Below are 17636 nucleotides of genomic sequence, written 5' to 3'. Positions count from 1 at the left end.
AAATAATAATAATATTATTTAACATTTGTTCTTTTTGCCTTTGCATCTAAAATAGGTGCATTAGTCATCTTGCCTCTTATTTTACTTTCATAAAAATATATATACATATACATATACATACACACACACCCCACACACATATGTCTATACATATATACCTCTACATCTTCAACTAAATATAAGAAATATTGGGACAAAATGAATTGAGAAAAGAGAAGAGAATTCCAATCTTCACTTTCCCAATATCTCAGGGACCTTGGCCACATTACTTCATTTTCCTGGACTCATTTTAAATTAAGTTTTGTACTACTTTATTCAGCTACAATATTTTATGTCTCAAATCTGATATCCAGATCCCATGTCTACTAAGTTATAAACATTCCAATATTTTACCCCATCTATACATTTGTGTAATTGCTGTTTCCTCAAAGTCAAATTATTTAATTAATCAGCTCTTCCTACTTATCTATTCTCTGCTTTGCCTGATCAGGGCCTTATAATTGTCTGAAATCTTTACGCCTTTCCATTTCCCTCTACATCATACAAGTTGCAAATTCATTCTAGTTTTTCTTTTGTCTCTCTAGTCTATTACCTTCCATTTTTATTTGTTGCAAACTATTTCTGATCTTTCTTTGTGGCTTACTAGGACAACTGCTAAACTTCCAATTACTGGTCCTGCCAACAGTCTCCCCAAAATCCAGTGACAGCTTGAAAATACTACTAGGAAGCAGGGACAATGACATTTTCCCCTCTAAGTCCCATGGCATACTGGAAATATTTCTAAATTAAAGATGACATAAATTAGCACAAACTCTAAAATATCTCATAAGTTAGATAAAATTACATTTATATCAAAATTACAAACTATCATCATAAAATAGTACAGAGCAAATATTTTCTTACCTTCTAAATCATGAACCATTCCAGTAAAAAGTTATTAAACACATTATATGCGCCAAAGGAGACAGAAATACAACCAAAGATAAATCACAATAAAAACACAAAAATATCTCGTACTGGAAGAGAAAAAGACCTTATGCTTTGTATTTATCTAATCTTCACTCAAATACCAAGACATTCTTAATGCAAAAAAAAAAAAAAATCAAATAAATGCTACCCTGCATTTATCTTATTACTTTATTGTAAAAATTTAGTGAAAGACATTAATTCCAAAATGCCCAAGAATTACAAAGTAATACTTGGATGAAACTCCAGATGCTATACTGTAACCCTGAAATTTAAAATTGAATTTAGTTTTAGATAAATTTTATTCTTTAAAATTTTTAATTTTCATAATAAAATTATTTATGGAAATCATGATCATATAATCTAACTATATTTGAAGATGACAGCTAAATAACTATGAATAATTCAAACAAGACCCATACCTACTATTAATCTCAATACAATTTTTGTGTTATTAAACAAAAAAAAATAATTCATTATATTATTAAATACAAATGAAACACATTATAATTCTGGATAAATGCTCTGTTTCTGGACTATTTCTAGGTCTTGACTTTAATTTTAAAAGAAATAATAAGGAATTTCAAGGTCAGGCAGTACTAAAATAAATTTCATCTTCATAATATTTCTAGTATATAATACATACAATAATTCATTACCTTTTAGAACAAAGATGATTCAGGCCAGAGAGATAGTTAGAGACAGAGACAGATAAAAACAGAACAAGATAGAACTGATGTTGGGAATCTAGATTTGTTTAATAAAAGCTGATCCTCTGGTCATACAAAACATAGCCCATTCTAGGATCATATGTATAAAAGAATTTTGTTAAACAAAGAGTGATTCTACACCCGACAAAAAGACATACCAATTTATGGTATGAAATTATGTTCAACAGATAAGGGCCCAATTTTGTGCAATTATGTCCTGATAAACTGGATGTACACTTGCAAGATATGAAACAAATATCGAAGAAGATACTCAGTGTCTACTGATCTGAACCACACCAGCAATTAAAGTCTTCTACAGGAAACTTTTACATAGGGAAACTTAATAAAGCTGTGATTTATCAAATTACTTTTTATTTAAGTGCTTAGTGATTCGACCCAATATGAGGAAATTAATCGAACTGCCACTAGATATTTGAAAATTATAAAATGATTAACAAAAGGTAATGCTTTAAAAACAAAAATTAAATCTATTTTGGAGAAAGAATGTTCGTGATCCAAAAATTGTATAAAAGACACTTCCTCACAATATGTGTATTCAAATTCAAAGAGGAAGTACACTGTTAATGAAGGAATAATTATCTCTTGTTTTATAGCCTTAACTATAACCAAATATCTACTGGGTTATTCTAACAATGTGATAATCACTAGATATCCCCAAAAGAAGACAAAGATAAAATACTAAATGTTCCTTCATGGAAAGACAAAATCAATCCCTTAAATTGTTAAATAAAGTACATCTGAAACTGCTCATAAGTCATGTCACCAAGTTAGTATGTTGTAATGCTAAAGACTATTACAAAATTCATAATATATTTAACAAAATATGCTCACTTAGAAGACAGATTTCTTTTAAAAATTAATATGCCATCTATCTGACCCCATTAAAACTAAAAAAGACATGTAAAAATTAAGATATATCACCAAGTATAAATGTGAAATAGTATCAAGTCCTTTTTTAGAGTAAAAGTGAGATCTTTAAAGGGCTGAATTTCTTGTCTTATGACAGCTCTTATAGATTTGGATCAGAAGCCAATCAGGCTATGAGTTGTTTGTTCCATGTCTGAGGGTCGCAATAACACTAGGTCAAGCCTCAATTCTAATACATCCCATCGAAGCAAGTAGTTCTTTTGCTTTACTTTCATCCCAAAGAAGCCAGACTTGAAAACTGTATTCAGTATGTTTTTAACACATAAAATGACTATAAAAAAGGCAGTAATCAGAAAAAGCTCATAAGTTGTAGAATATAACTGCTATTTCTATTCAATGTAAATTGATACTGACAATGAATACAATCTAAATAGAATAGTACTTTGAAGTAATTGTTAGCTTTTCAATGCATTTGTATGAAAATAATAAGTCATAGTGATGTTTTCTGTGCAGTACCAAGTTAAAATTTTGGGAAATTATTCATATATATGAATATATGCTTTCAATTAAATATATTTAGGAATTTTAAAATAATTACAAATAATACACTCACTAAAAGCCTAGCTAAACCACTGGTACATGCCTGTAATCCCAGCAAACAGGGAGGCTGAGGCAGGTGGATCAGAAAGTCCAGGTCAGCCTCAGAAGCTTTCAGAAGCCCTAAGCAACTTAGTGAAGACCTGTCTCAAAATGAAAAATATAAATGGCCGGGGATGTGACTCATGGTAAAGTATCACTGGGTTCAATGGATTAAATGCACCCCATGGAAAAAAAAAAAGCTTCATTAACTTATGTCCACTAAATAATAAGTATTATGTCTCAGAAATTTTCTTTAACATATCTTTTATAGTTTACCAGAAAATTTAGAGGTAGAAATGAAAGACTACATATATTGAAGAGTTTTCAGTGGAAAACATTTTGTCACTCTCAGATCATTCTGAATACATCAAAATCACGATTTTTTTAACTGAGTTAAAAATTGATGTCAAGTAGTGCTTCCCTAAACTGCTTGCCTCCTCAAACCACTCCTAAACAGTAATTCCTCAGACTTTTAAAAAACGCATAGCCTTCATAAATCTATACCAGTTCATAATGAAATACCTATGGATATTTATATTCACATAATTTACTCCTGCTATGTAATTGATTCAAACAAAGAATCCTTTCAAGGGTAAATGGTTGATAAATTTTCTTCTTAAAACTTCCATGTAAAATATTTATTTTCTGCCAATGTCATTTCCTGTTAGCCAAAAACAAAGAAAAAAAGCATATAAAAATCCAACAAAACCTTCTAATCTTTCTGATCCTTTGTTCAGCTATGAATGATAATTGGGGAACACATGACTGGCTTATGGTTAAGGAGCTATTCAATAATCAGCTCTCAAATCTGTCTACTCTAGATAACAGTGAATGTTATGGTTTGGATACAAGGGGGCCCCAAAAGCTCCTGTGTTAATGCATGAATATTCAGAGATAAAATGATTAGATCACAGGAGCTGTAACCTATCGGTCCATCCTAGTTTGAATGAACAAGTTAGTGTGCACTCAAACTAGAATGGTAACTGAAGGCAGGTGGGGCATGGCTGCAGGAAGTGGGTCACTGCAAGTGTGCCCTGGAAGGGTTCATCTCCCCTGTGGCCCCTTCCCCTCTTGCTCTCTGCTTCCTAGCTGCCATGAAGTGAATGGCTTTCTTCCACCACTACTCTTCCATTGTGGTGTTTTGCTTCACCTTGGTCCCAAAATTATGGAGTAAGTTGACCATGCACTAAACCTCTGAAACTATAAGCCCAAAATTAATGTTTCCTCCTCTAAGTTGGATATGTGAGGTATTTTGGTCATAGCAATGTAAAGCTGTCTAACATAGAAACCAGTACCTAAAATGGGGTTGTGGCTATCACTAACCTGACCATGTTGTTCAGATGCTTTTGGAACAGGTGTGCAGGACTTTGGAAAAATTTGGAGATGCAGGCTGCAGATTACTTAGATTGTAGTAAGCAGAGTTTAATGTGCAAATCTAGTGGGAACTCAGAAGTCCAGAATTCCAACAGAAATGTAGATATTATAGACTGTATTTCCATGAGGTTTCGAAGGAAAACAAGGGCTGTATTGGAATTGGACTAAAGGCCATTCATGTTATATTCTGGCAAAGAAGTTGCTTACATTTTACCCATGTCCTGAGACTGTTAGTAAAATTAAATTTAAAGATGATGGACAAATGAATCTTGTAGAGGAAATTTTAAGGCAGCACAACATTCAGATAGTAGCATGGATACTGTTGGCAGCATTTAGCCAGATTAACTATAAGAACTGAGAACAGAAAGCAGATAAGGGGGTTTTTAAAAACTGCTGTTTGGACAATAATGTGCTTGTAAAACTGGGGCCAAGTAAAGGTGTGATTGTTGAAGATATTACAGCCACTAAAGAGTTGTTAAGTACTTCCTTACAGACAATAGGAAAAATGACTTGAGGGCATCTCAGGAAGAGGGAAGACCATATCCACTGTAGGATCACAGGTATAAGAGTATAAATTCTTTTAAAAGACCATAGTGGTTCCATGCTCACACAGGGGTACCCCAAAGTTTTGTTTCCCCAGGATTCATTCTGCTGTGATTAGTAGTCAAGCACTCAGCATCCATTATAGTGGTGATCCCAGGAGAACTGACTAGTGCTTAAGCTGGTGGCAGGTCTTGGCAACATCTATGTGGTGCTGCTTCTATAGAAATGCAAGATATATTTAGGTAGTCATGAAGTGTCCAGTGAGATTTCAAAGGAAGGCCAAGGCCAGTCAAGTGTGGCAGGGTTGAAAATACTGCAGGAAGCCCCTGAGAGGACAATGCATAAAGCTATGAAAAGGAAGCAAAAGCTGTAGTGGAGACCCCAGGATTAATAGATGCCAGGAACATGGACTGTCTGCTGAGGGAAGCAGCTGGCTTCTGAGATAAGTCAAGACGGAGGCTGTGTGCACTACAACTGGCAAGGCCAAAGGTGTGGCACTGTCCAAGTTGTTCACAGAGAATATTATACTGCCACATACCCCAGATGCCAGAGGTAAAGCAATAAAAAAATGTTTTCATGGCTGAGTTTAGGTCTTGTTTTGTTATCCCATCCCTTCTTCCTATGTACCTCTTCCTCCTTTTTTGGAATGGGAATGTTTACTCTGTGCCATTATGTATTGAATGTATGCAACTTGCTTTTGACTTTGAAAATGGCTCAGAGGCAAGAATTTGCCTTAAATCTTAAAAGGAGACTCTGTAGACAGACTTGTGGCAATGCTGGAACTATTACAATTCTGGGGATTCATGGAAATGGGACTAAATGCTTTTTGCATTGTGAGAGAGACATGAACTTCTGGGAGCCAGAGGTGGAACATTATAGTTTGGATATGAGGTATCCTCCAAAAGCATCTGGGTTAATACAGGGATGTTTAGAGGTAAAATGATTAGATCATGATGACTGGAATCTAATCAGTCCATTCTACTTTGAATGAACTAATTGGGTGATGACTGTAGGAAGTGGGGAATGATTAGAGAAGGTGGGTTACCTGGGCATGCCCTGGAAGGGTTTATCTTCCCTATGGCCCCTTCCCCTCTGCTCTCTGCTTCTCAGGCACCTTGAGTTGAGTAGCTCTCCTCTACCACTTCCTTTCCACCACTGTGTTCAGGCTCAAAGTGATAGGGGTCACCTTACCACAGACTAAGCCCCTGACACTGTGAGTCCAAAATAAACACTTAGTCCTCTAAGTTTTGGGTTCTTCAGGTATCTTGATAACAGTCAAGTAAAGCTGACTAACATAGTAAACTATACTTGTAGAATAGTGAACAGTAGAAATCTAACATGGCTACTTTCGAAATTTTCTTGAGTACTACTCTTTTAAAATGTAACATTCTGCTGAACACAATTTAAAGGTATAATATGATAATTTTAACATTAAAAATACATTGACATACATTTATATGTATAGTGTTAAAGAATATTCTAAAAGTTTCCATAATTCTTAATAATCTTCCTTTTAGATTAAAATATGATTACATTCTGCAGATAGGAAACTATTTTACAAAAGCTAGTACATAGAGTATAACAAAGAAATGACCCTTGCTATTACATTAATGAGAGCTACTATTTTTTAAAAATTGTCCCTAATGCTCTGCTGATATCACTTCTCTTTTCTAGATTGTGTGAAACAGGTTAAGGAAAGAATGGGAAAAGGTTGGTTTTTAGTCATTAATGATAGAAGGCAATTCCAAGGAGCGGGTCATTGTAAATGTGTAAATGCTGCCTAACCTTCCTTTTCTAGTCTCCTACCTCCTTTACTGGTCTCATCACCAATGGCTTCTTGTTGCTGTTCTCATTAGGCTTTTAAAGTAGTTTCACCATCAAAAGTAGCTTCTGCCAGATTATACACTAAGTATGAAAATGAAAATAATTAAGAACTTAATTACAGTTCCTTAATTACTTAAGGAACAGATACATTCTTTTAATAACAAAGACAATCAAATCTAGATCAAGTTTCAATCAAATGAAAAGCAGTTATTAGTGCTTTAGAAGTTCTTACTGTTGTGTTCTGATGTGAGTAGACTCTTGTTCTGCAATCTAATCACATCCAAATCATTCTGTCCCCTAAATGTATTATTGCTTTATGCATAAAGTTAAATAAGGAACATTTGAGAAGATTTATTTGAAGGATATAAAATGAAAGTCGTGAAAACCATCAAGGAGAAACACTCAAGTTAGAAAAGATAAATCTAGAAATCCAGGTCCTTAGAAGACTTAATGTGAAAGGTCCAAATTATCTCAGCAATTGATGGAAGAAGACAGAAGAGAAAAGGCAGTCAGAGCAGTTCAGGTTGGGGATTGCATTTGAAAGCAGTCCATGCAGAGCCATTTCCAGTAGTCAGAGTACAGAAAAAAAGATCTGCCCTGCCCTTGAAGCTCTTGAGTCTCTCAGATGCCTCTTAATAATGGCTAGAAAGAGAAATAAATCATTAATTTCTCAAATATAACCAGATAAGTGGAAACTGAACCTATTATCATCATCCTATAATCTGTAAACATACATTATTAAAACATCAAAATGATGACATTTAGCTGAGGGATTTGCTAGATACCAAAAGCACTCAAGCATTACTTTCAAGGAGTTATTTTCAAATAGAATTTTGCGCTGGTAGCACTGAGCCAACTCCTATTTATTCCCAAAATAGCCTATGTCAACCTTAGCTGCCCTATTTTTTGAAGAGAAATTGTGATGATGCACCCAAGAAGAAAAAAAAAAAAAAAACATTTTATGACACACAAGAATATTTTTTCTTGCAGTTTATGTAAGATGACCCTATCTGGCTAAATAGTTACGATTCAAATATACTCCATATTTTGCTAGCATTAAATGCTAATACAGACCTATTTTGTAGAACTTAGCATTAATAAATTAGTACCAGGGAAGACATAGGCTTAGGAATACAGCCAACTTAAAACAAATGAATATTATAAAACCATACATGGGGGATGCTTAGATAAAGCAAGTTTTTCATCAGCATTTCCTAAATCCAAGTCAAACAGTAAATGCAAGGTTAATATACTAACAAAGTGAATTATAAGCAACATAATTTTTGCAATACTATTGGATGCAATATTGCTAATGAAGTAATGTACATTGGGCATGGTATTAAAACTAGAGGACACATTAATAATTGATTTTTATAACAGTATAGTAGCATTCTAAGAATATCAACAAATGCTACAACAAAATGGTTAATCACTCAACCAGTATTAACTTAAAACTAACATGAAAATTGCAGTATGACCTATAAAAATAAGACAAATTATTTTATTCTTATTTCTAAACCAGGTCAACTGAAATAAAAATAGGAGTGGTGACGAATAATCAGCTCTCATTTTGCCTTCCTGCTATTCAAGGGGCAGAAATAACTCTGATAGAACCATTGAGGAAGAAGAAATTCTTTAAAATTCTCTTTCAGCACTTCCTCCTGATATCCACTTTTCAACTTTTTCTAAATGTGGATTTGTCTGAGTACAATATAACTAGCTGGTCTCTGGAGACCTTATGCTTAGAACTTAACTCTACATCCATGTTTATATGCACTTTTTGTTGGTGGCTGTGACTGCTTCTCAGCAGGCTATAACATTCTACTCAGAACACACTCAGTTTAAAGAAAATTATGATTGAGAGGACTTTTTTGCATAGTGAATAAAGCAATGCTTATTTTCTCCAAAATATATTAGTAAATAGAGAACTCAAAACTGTCAATCATAAAGACTAATTTAAAAGCCTATTTTCTTGTTATTTAAATGCTTAAATATCATGAGCCCTTATTTCTTACTAAATTCATCATTTTATATTTACAGTTATAATCTTAATAAACAGAATGAATATTAATCAATATATTTAATATATTTTCAAATGTTTTTCTGTATATCACTAATTTGAAGTATTGGATTATTTTCATTACATTGACTTCTTTCAGAATTTAAAAGAATAACTTTAAAAAAAAAGAGGAAGAAAATTGATAACCTTCCAACATTTTGCAATTTTATATTCTTTATCTGACCCATATACACATACACACTTACAAGTAAACTTTGGACTACTCTCTCAAAACTCACAAGAAATAAATATTTTCAAATTATTCAATCAGAAAAATACAGATTTTATAATTAGTGGAGAGAAAATTAATGTAATGTATTCTGCACAAAAGTTTAGCAATGTATATGACAATTCAAAGATGAACTTAATGACTAGTTGAGCTCAGACAGTATGTATGGCCAACTTCTAAGAGCCTAGTATCATTTCATCATGGTGCTATATTATCTGAATGAAAACAGAAAATTGCCAGACTATGCTCACATATTAAAATTGGAAAAATTTTAAGCAGATACATCTGATCTCACATATTATGTAAAATATTTCTTAAATAAGTCCAACTGTATACTTCTTAAATAAATCCAACTGTATATATTTATAAAAATACTTAGGTTACCTGAGATTTCTATTTTTCCTTTGGTTTCATGTCTGTCATACTTCACAGGTAGTTCAAAACTATATTGAACTGAGCATATAGATAATAGGACCAGCCATAGTTTTGGTAAATATTAAATTTTTACTTATTATTTCTTAAACCTATGTTAGCTATCCTTAATTTTTTTTATATTTTGTATTTGCTTCTATATTTAAGCTCATGAAAATAAAGTTATTTTTTTATCTCCTATGCCACCTAGAATGATGTCCCTATTAAATATTTGCTAATTGTAAATGAACAAGATATAAATCTAACACAAAGCCTGTTAAATTATTAACTGTATATATTTCTTCATTAAGCAGTATTTAAAAAGTACAGTTTCTGTTTATGAATGGAATCAAGCAAAAAGGATTAGACAAAAGTGATACTACTTATTTTAGTGGAGGAATTTATAAGGAATGTTCCCCTATTATCAAATATATTTTTATACAATTTTATTTTATAAAATTTAAAAATGTTATCAACTATGAAACAATTTTTATATGAGGGCAATGATCAGTTAAAATATGCAACAGAAAATCCCACCACTCTCAATAACAATGAAAATTATTTTTAACATAATATTTATATATTTCATGTTTCATATGTAGAACATAAAAGAAAATTATTTTGCTTTATAGTAATGGATATCTAAATGAACAACCCCAGATTAAAATCAGAGTAATATAAAGAATTTAATTTGCCAAAATTGTTACAAATTAAAGGCAACAATAATAAAGATCTTATGTATATGGAATTTGGGGAGAAGTATGTCTAGGAAAACATGCAGGCAAAATGGTTATGAAAATTTGAAAAACAAAAAGAATTATGTGGGGCTGGGATTATAGCTCAGTAGTAAAGTGCTTGCCTAGCACCTGTGAGGCACTGGGTTCGATCCTCAGCACCACATAAAAACAAAATAAAGGTACTGTTTCTATCTACAACTAAAAAACTATTTTAAAAAAGAGTTACGTAGAGAATCTGTTTATTTGAGCTATAGAACATTAAAAAATTACATTATTTAAAGGCTGTTATGAAGACAAATCAAAGTCATCGAAAGGTCAAAGTATCTAAAAACACTGTCAAAAAGATTTATGCATTCTACATTTGATAAAAAAATTCTCATAAATCATTGGGGAAGAAAAATTTTTATTTAGTGATATACACTGATAGAATCAACTATTTCCCTCAAATCACTTCAGAACTTTAACTTTTACTCTACACACAAGATAAATACCATATGATCAACATGGTCAATGTCAAAAACACTAAAAGCAAAAGCAAATGTTTACTGAGGAGTATGTTTATCTTATTAGATTAGAAGTAATTAGAAGGATAATACTATAATGTTTACATGACAATAAAATATTATCTAAATCCTATAATGCTTAAACATTTTGTTAATATGGAAAATAGCTATGTTTTAAAAGCAACAAAGTAAAATATACTCACAATAATCACTTTATTAAACATTATGTAGCAAAAGTGTGGGAAATGTTAGCCTTTTGTATATTCGAAGGTTTCCTTTTACATTGTGAAAAACATAGATATTAGAAGTTGAAGTCTTCTATATTGCATAGCATAACTAAATTAATATAGACAATGTTTCCCTTAACCTTTGTTAAACTTTACTCCTATGTGTTTCCTGATTACTCCCAAGTTGATAAGGAAACACTCCATATATTCATGGATAAATTATAATCACCTTTATAACAGCTGGACCCTACAATTTTAAGCAGATGGAAAATTAGTCCATCTGTTTCCCATTAGTAAATGATTTTTTTAAAAATTGGGAACAAGTATGTGCCCTATATCTTCATGGAGAGAAAGTAAAAATTCATTTCTCAGTCACCATTTCAAACAGCAGTAGTGATGACCCTACCCCTCAAAAACACTTGCTGTTAATTTTTAAAAATTCTTGGAATTCTGCCATTACTAACATACTCCTTTTATACAAATATCTCTTTTTTAAACAATGAAGACCTTTAAAATAAACCAATACATTTAAGTTCCATCTGTCATTAAGTTCCATCTGTCAATAGGATAAATATAACTTTGCAAACACTTCATGAGAACAAGCAGTGAAGAGGAATGGAGCAGGTAAACAAGATTTCCCACTTATTTCTCTGTGGGAAATAAGTCAGAGCTGCTCTGTCAAGAAGGATGAAGGCTGAAAAAAGAGTGAGAATAATGAAGAGGCTCCCTTTCCAATGTTTATCTGTGTGAACTACAGACCCAGAGAATACACTACACTCAACTATCAGTTACAGAAATTCACACATTAAGATGTCCTTAATTTTGTAAGTTGATATTATAATGAATTTTCTAAGTTTTGCTTGATACATACTGATAATTTAGGAATGTGGTGTGGAGATCTTGTGTTTTGATAGGTAAGCAGGCAAAGTTCTGTGTGTTTTCATTCCAAGTAGAACTACAGTTGAAAGTGAAAAATTGATCAAGAGTCTCTTAGAACTTCCTTCAGTGTTTTTTAAAGTGTGTGTATATGTGTGTGTGTGTGTGTGTGTGTGAGAGAGAGAGAGAGAGAGAGAGAGAGAGAGAGACAGAAGACAGAGAGAGAAAGAGAGAGAGAGAACATAAATGTTCTGAAGAAGAATGAAAACATATCCAACTATAACTTTTACAGATGAGAAATCAAGGTGCAAGGAGCATGGTGGTGAAGTATCTGGCTCAATGTCACACAACTGTGAAAACCTGACAGGCTTTACAATCAGCCAACCATTGCCACAGTCCACACTCTTTCCACATGTTTCAGAGTGGCCTACGTGGTATAGTATGCTCATCTCCCCTTATTTCAAAGACTCTGTGTTCAGATTTCATAGTACCAAGAAGCAGCATTTGGAAATATGTGTTGGATGAATTCCCACGAAAGGGAGTGCTATCACATTTATTTGAAGAATTCAGTTTCCTTTTTTTTTTTTTTTTAAATAACTAAATTTCTTAGCATACTGAACTAAAAATAGAACAAGTCTTCTTCCTGACAATGGCAGGTACAATCATGCCAAATGACTCTCAGAATAAAAAAAAAAATTTATTTAAAACATTCAACAGCCTAAAACATTACACTTACACAGTATTTATACATGAAAAGCAATTTTTTCTACAGTTTTAATAATGGGTGACTTTTACCATTTTTCTTTATATCTTCTCAAATATTCTATTTTGAATACAACATTCCTGTACAATGAAAAAAAACTGAATGTTACCAAACATAAGATTATATACACATGTAATCAAAATGAGATATATCAAAGATTGATGCCTAATATTTAAAGAATTCCATTTCCTTTTTAAAAATAATTGAGTTTCTCAACATATTAAATGAAAACTATACTTTACCCTTTTTTTGGGGGGGGGGGGTGCTGGGGATTGAACCCAGGGCCTTGTGCTTGTGAGGCAAGTACTCTACCAACTGAGCTATATCCCCAGCCCTATACTTTACTCCTGAATAATATATTTGCTTAATGTAGTTTTTGTTTCACTTCTCATTCTTTTTTATTTGATCTTTTTTTTCTCTTTAGTCATACATGATGGTACAGTATATTTTGATATAGTCATTCATATATGTACATAGGAAAGCTAAGTTAGATTCATTCCACTATCTTTCCTATTCCTGAACCCACCTCCCTTCCCTTCATTCCCCTTGTTCTAATCTAATGAACTTCTATTCTTCTCCCCACCCTGCTCCCCCTACGCTCACTTGTGTGTTAGCATCTATATATCAAAGAGAATATTCAGCCTTTGTTTTTTGGGGGGATTGGTTTATTTCACTTAGCACAAGTCTCCAGATCCATTCATTTACTAGCAAAAGTCATAAAAATCATTCTTTTTTAATGGTTGAGTGATATGTCATTCTGTATAGATATCACATTTCTTTATCCATTCATCCCCTGAAGGGCACCTAGGTTGGTTCCATGACTTAGCTATTGTGAATTGAACTGCTATCAACAATGATGTGGCTGCATCACTGTAGTATGCTGATTTTAAGTCATACAGTTCTAAATTAATTCATAGTCACTTAGACTTTTACAAACTCATCTAAGGTCACAACTTCACAAAGAGATTTTCATAGATTCTAGGATGCTTTGTATTTAATTGCCTGAGAAATCACTAAATTTCTATTCAGCATTTTATTCTGAAGGCTTACTTCAAATATTATGCCAAAATATAATCCATAATATGCTGAAATTATTTTGTTTGCCAAAATGTAAACCCATGAAATAGCTCTATTAAATATATGATAAGCAATTTCTATATTTTCCTATATGGCTCCAATTTCTCCAAAAATCATCATTTGCTTCATTCTCAAACGGTTAGTTTTGAAAAATTTATGGTTGGTAAAATGCCAACTGATACTTCTTCCTGAATCACAAGCTGTGGATGGTACTTGGCAGGGACATTCCAACGAAGGCAAGATTTTAGGAAGAAGGTGGAGACAGGGCATTCCCATACCAGACAGACGTGAGGGCCTGGCAGCCAGGTCATGCAGTGACAGCACTGTGTTCATCTGGAACCCAGAGACTACGTAGGCAGCAAAAGAACACAGAGTTGTCAAACATGTTTTTTTTAAGGTCCCTGAAGTCCTAGTAGGGAGCTAGGAGAAATGGTCCACTTCACTGTCTCAGTCCTCAGTGGTTCTAGACCTGTGTGGGCACACTTCTCTGTCTACATGCTGGTGAGTTAACTCCTCCAGCAGGGCGCAAGCCCTGATTCCTTGTCATGTTCCACTTCCAATACAGACTTTATCATGACTCCTCCTTCTCTCCTACCCACAGCCAGTATGTTCTGCTGTCCTGCCGCCTGCATGCCTCCTCTCAGGTCTCTCAGGTCTTTTCTTCTTGTTTTCCTGTTCACTAAGGCTGCCTGAGTTGAGATGTCCTCACTTGCCACAGATCTACAATGCTGCCTCCCTCACAGGCCTCTCCTTATCTCATCTCAGCAGTCTCCTCTAGGCCATTCTCCACCATGCTGACAAGATTATCTTTTGAAAAATCAAAAGTGATCATAAAAATCCTCTGTGAAAAATCCTTCAATATCACTCCAATTCCCACAGGATAAAATCCAAAATCCATTTTATGGTTTATAAATCCCTTCAACAGAATTGCATTACACATTGGAAGGGGAAGCATGCAGGAGAAGAGGAGTCAAGTTGGGTAACGTCTCTAAATTCTACAACCAAATTTGGGAAGGAAGCTACACTACCTGTGTGTGTGCACTATTTTGTTTCAAGTTTTAATAAAAGATTACATTATTTTTTTTATTTTGGATTCATTTCAGAGTCCATGGAGTTAGAAATGCTTAAAGCCTTCTGAATTGTCTGCTACTCTGACCTTCTTGAGGCCAAATTTTCTATTTCAATAGCTTTATCTCTCCCCACTTGTGCCCTCTGGCAATCCTCCTCCATCTTGTAAATGCTCTCATGTTCTAGAATATATCATGCTCTTTCATGTCTCTGTAGCTTTGTACTTTTTTTCCACTTCACTGAAATGTTCATCTCTTCCTTCTTTTGGAGAAATATCTATTAACTAAATGTCTACCAGATTCCACTATTGCCTTTCCCAGAAGGCTCCTTTGGATCAGGCCTCAAAATACACACTATTCAAGGTAATACTTCTTACTTTTATTCTGCCATACACTCTTTGAAAACCACAGCACCCAGTATTTACCTAACTCTATTCACTATTTCATATATTCTTCCACTTCCTTCAGAGGATTTGATGTGGGTTACTATATAACCCAGTACAGGCACAACTGGTAGGACCAGGTATATGGACAAGCAGGGCAGGAAGCTTCAGCACCTGAGATCACTAAGGAAAATTATGGGGTCCCATGGTAGATGAGTCTGTTATCTACCCTGGTTTGTTCCCAAATCCCCTGGCCTTCTGAATCTCTTACCCTATTTCTGTCAAAACTAGTTAGACAATCAACATAACAATGTATGCATGCACGGACATAGTGCAATGAGTACCATTAATCTCCATAATTAATATGTGTTAATAATAATGTAAGCCAGGTGTGGTGGTGCATGCCTGAGATCCCAGTGTCTTGGGAGGCTGAGGTAAGAGGATCACAATTTCGAGCCTAGCCTCAGCACCTTAGGCCCTAACCACTTAGTGAGACCCTATATCAAAATTTAAAAAAAAAATGGTTTGGGGGATACAGCTCAGTAGTAAAGCATACCTGGGTTCACATCCCAGTAGCCAAAAAATAAAACAGTTGTAATTTAAAAAAATATGGACAGAGACTTCCCTCTAAATTCAGTACTTCTTTTAATTCATGAATGTTAAGTAGTATGTATTCATATAAATCTGCAACCAACTTTTTGAACATAAAATATAAGAAATCAACAACATAAAGCCCAAATAAAGGTAGGTACTTACTATGAATGTAGACATGTGTAAGTTACCTGTTGGTGTGTACTGAAAACATAAAGACTTCAAAATGCAGGTAGCTAAAAATCCAGGGAACTAAAGTCAAATGAAAAGTGATATTTATATGCCCTCTAAACATTTAAGACTCTTCAAATAGTTCTTCAGTTAGGAAGTGACCAGCATGACTGAATTCCAAAAACCTTTCAACCAACAACAAACATTCTGCATTCATACAAAATACAATGAGCTTCAGATCAGGAACCCTGAATAATCTATGTGAGCTGAGCATGGCATTTAAACTCTGTGAGTCTCAGCTTCCTCATATTAACTGATTTGCCTTTCATTAGGGCCCTTTCTCAGATCTAAATTCCCATGATTCCATAACACACAAACCCCTGTGATGTCTAACTTGGGCTGACACGTACCTCCAGAAGAGCAAAGAGAACGTTCATGTTCGCTATAGTTCCATTTTTATTTTATACTAAAATATTCCAAAAGCTATTTCTATTAACATAATTTCTGATAAACATCTAACTGGAATATGTTTTTTTTTTTCAGTGAAACTCCACTTTTTTCAAATAAAAAAAATAAGGATGGCTGTCTTGACTCTGCACTAAATGTAAACTACACTACTCTATCATTGCCCCTCTTCCCTCACAGGAGTCCTCCTCTTTGGCGACTAAAGAGGCCAGAGTTACAGATTTTAGTTTTTGAGAGAGAAACTTACATGCAAAGTACTTTTTTGTACTACTTAGAAAAACACTCTAGATATAAGTACCTTAACTAAATGTTTTAATAAGCACTGAAATATACTGATCTAAGTAATTTATTTTAGTCTCCTAGATAATAGATTTTATAAAATGTAGGAACCTGCCCCTTCTCCAGTCACATGTAGTCCTCACCACTAAATAGAGATATGTGGGATGAAGTGATGAAAAAGAATATATATGTGTATGTGTGTGTGTACACTGTGTGTGTATATACATATATATTTCACCTCTTTAATACAAAACCATATCTGAAAGTGGGAATATAACTTGCCAATTGAATGTTAAAAGGGTAAACAAAATTCATTTCAAAGTACATCAAAAGATGGATGAGATTAAAATAGTTGTGGAAAATAGAATCATATTCTTTCTGGCCAAATGAAGAAAATGGAGTACTCTGCCACTTGGGTGAGGGCTTATAAGAAATACAACCCTGATTTTGAGAACTTCTGAAGAATGGTGCAATCTTAAAAGTAAGAACTGAAGTGATTGTGAGCACAAAAACCTCTAATTAGCTACCAATTTGTATCAGTTCTGCTAAATTCTCTTGAGAAGGAATTGCTCCTTAATTTCCTCTCTTCACTTTTTTCATCATATACTGATAGAGATTTTATACACTTGCTTGTAATAAATGTTCAATTGATTTTGCATTTTTAAAAACAAGGCCAGCATGTATTTTAATCATGTAAGAAGTAATCTTTTATCTACACTAGAAAGAAAATCAGTTGTATTACCAAGTCCTTTAAAACATTTACCATGAAGGTTTTAATCAGATACAAATTAAGACATGTGCCATTTTTAGAGGATTAGAGAAGATGAGAAGCACAAAATCTGGAACAGAGTTGG

The 17636-nt window shown here is 33.6% G+C and overlaps 1 protein-coding gene across 8 annotated transcripts in view; it reads right to left on the bottom strand.

The window, feature by feature from the left end:
- Positions 1-17636, bottom strand: part of PCLO (piccolo presynaptic cytomatrix protein) — a 426214-nt gene that overhangs the window by 341419 nt on the left and 67159 nt on the right. The gene's annotated exons all lie outside the window — the stretch shown is intronic.

This window comes from Sciurus vulgaris (genome assembly GCF_902686455.1).
Source record: "Sciurus vulgaris genome assembly, chromosome: 8".
NCBI lineage: Eukaryota > Metazoa > Chordata > Mammalia > Rodentia > Sciuridae > Sciurus > Sciurus vulgaris.
This window is presented reverse-complemented; position numbering and strand designations above follow the sequence as displayed.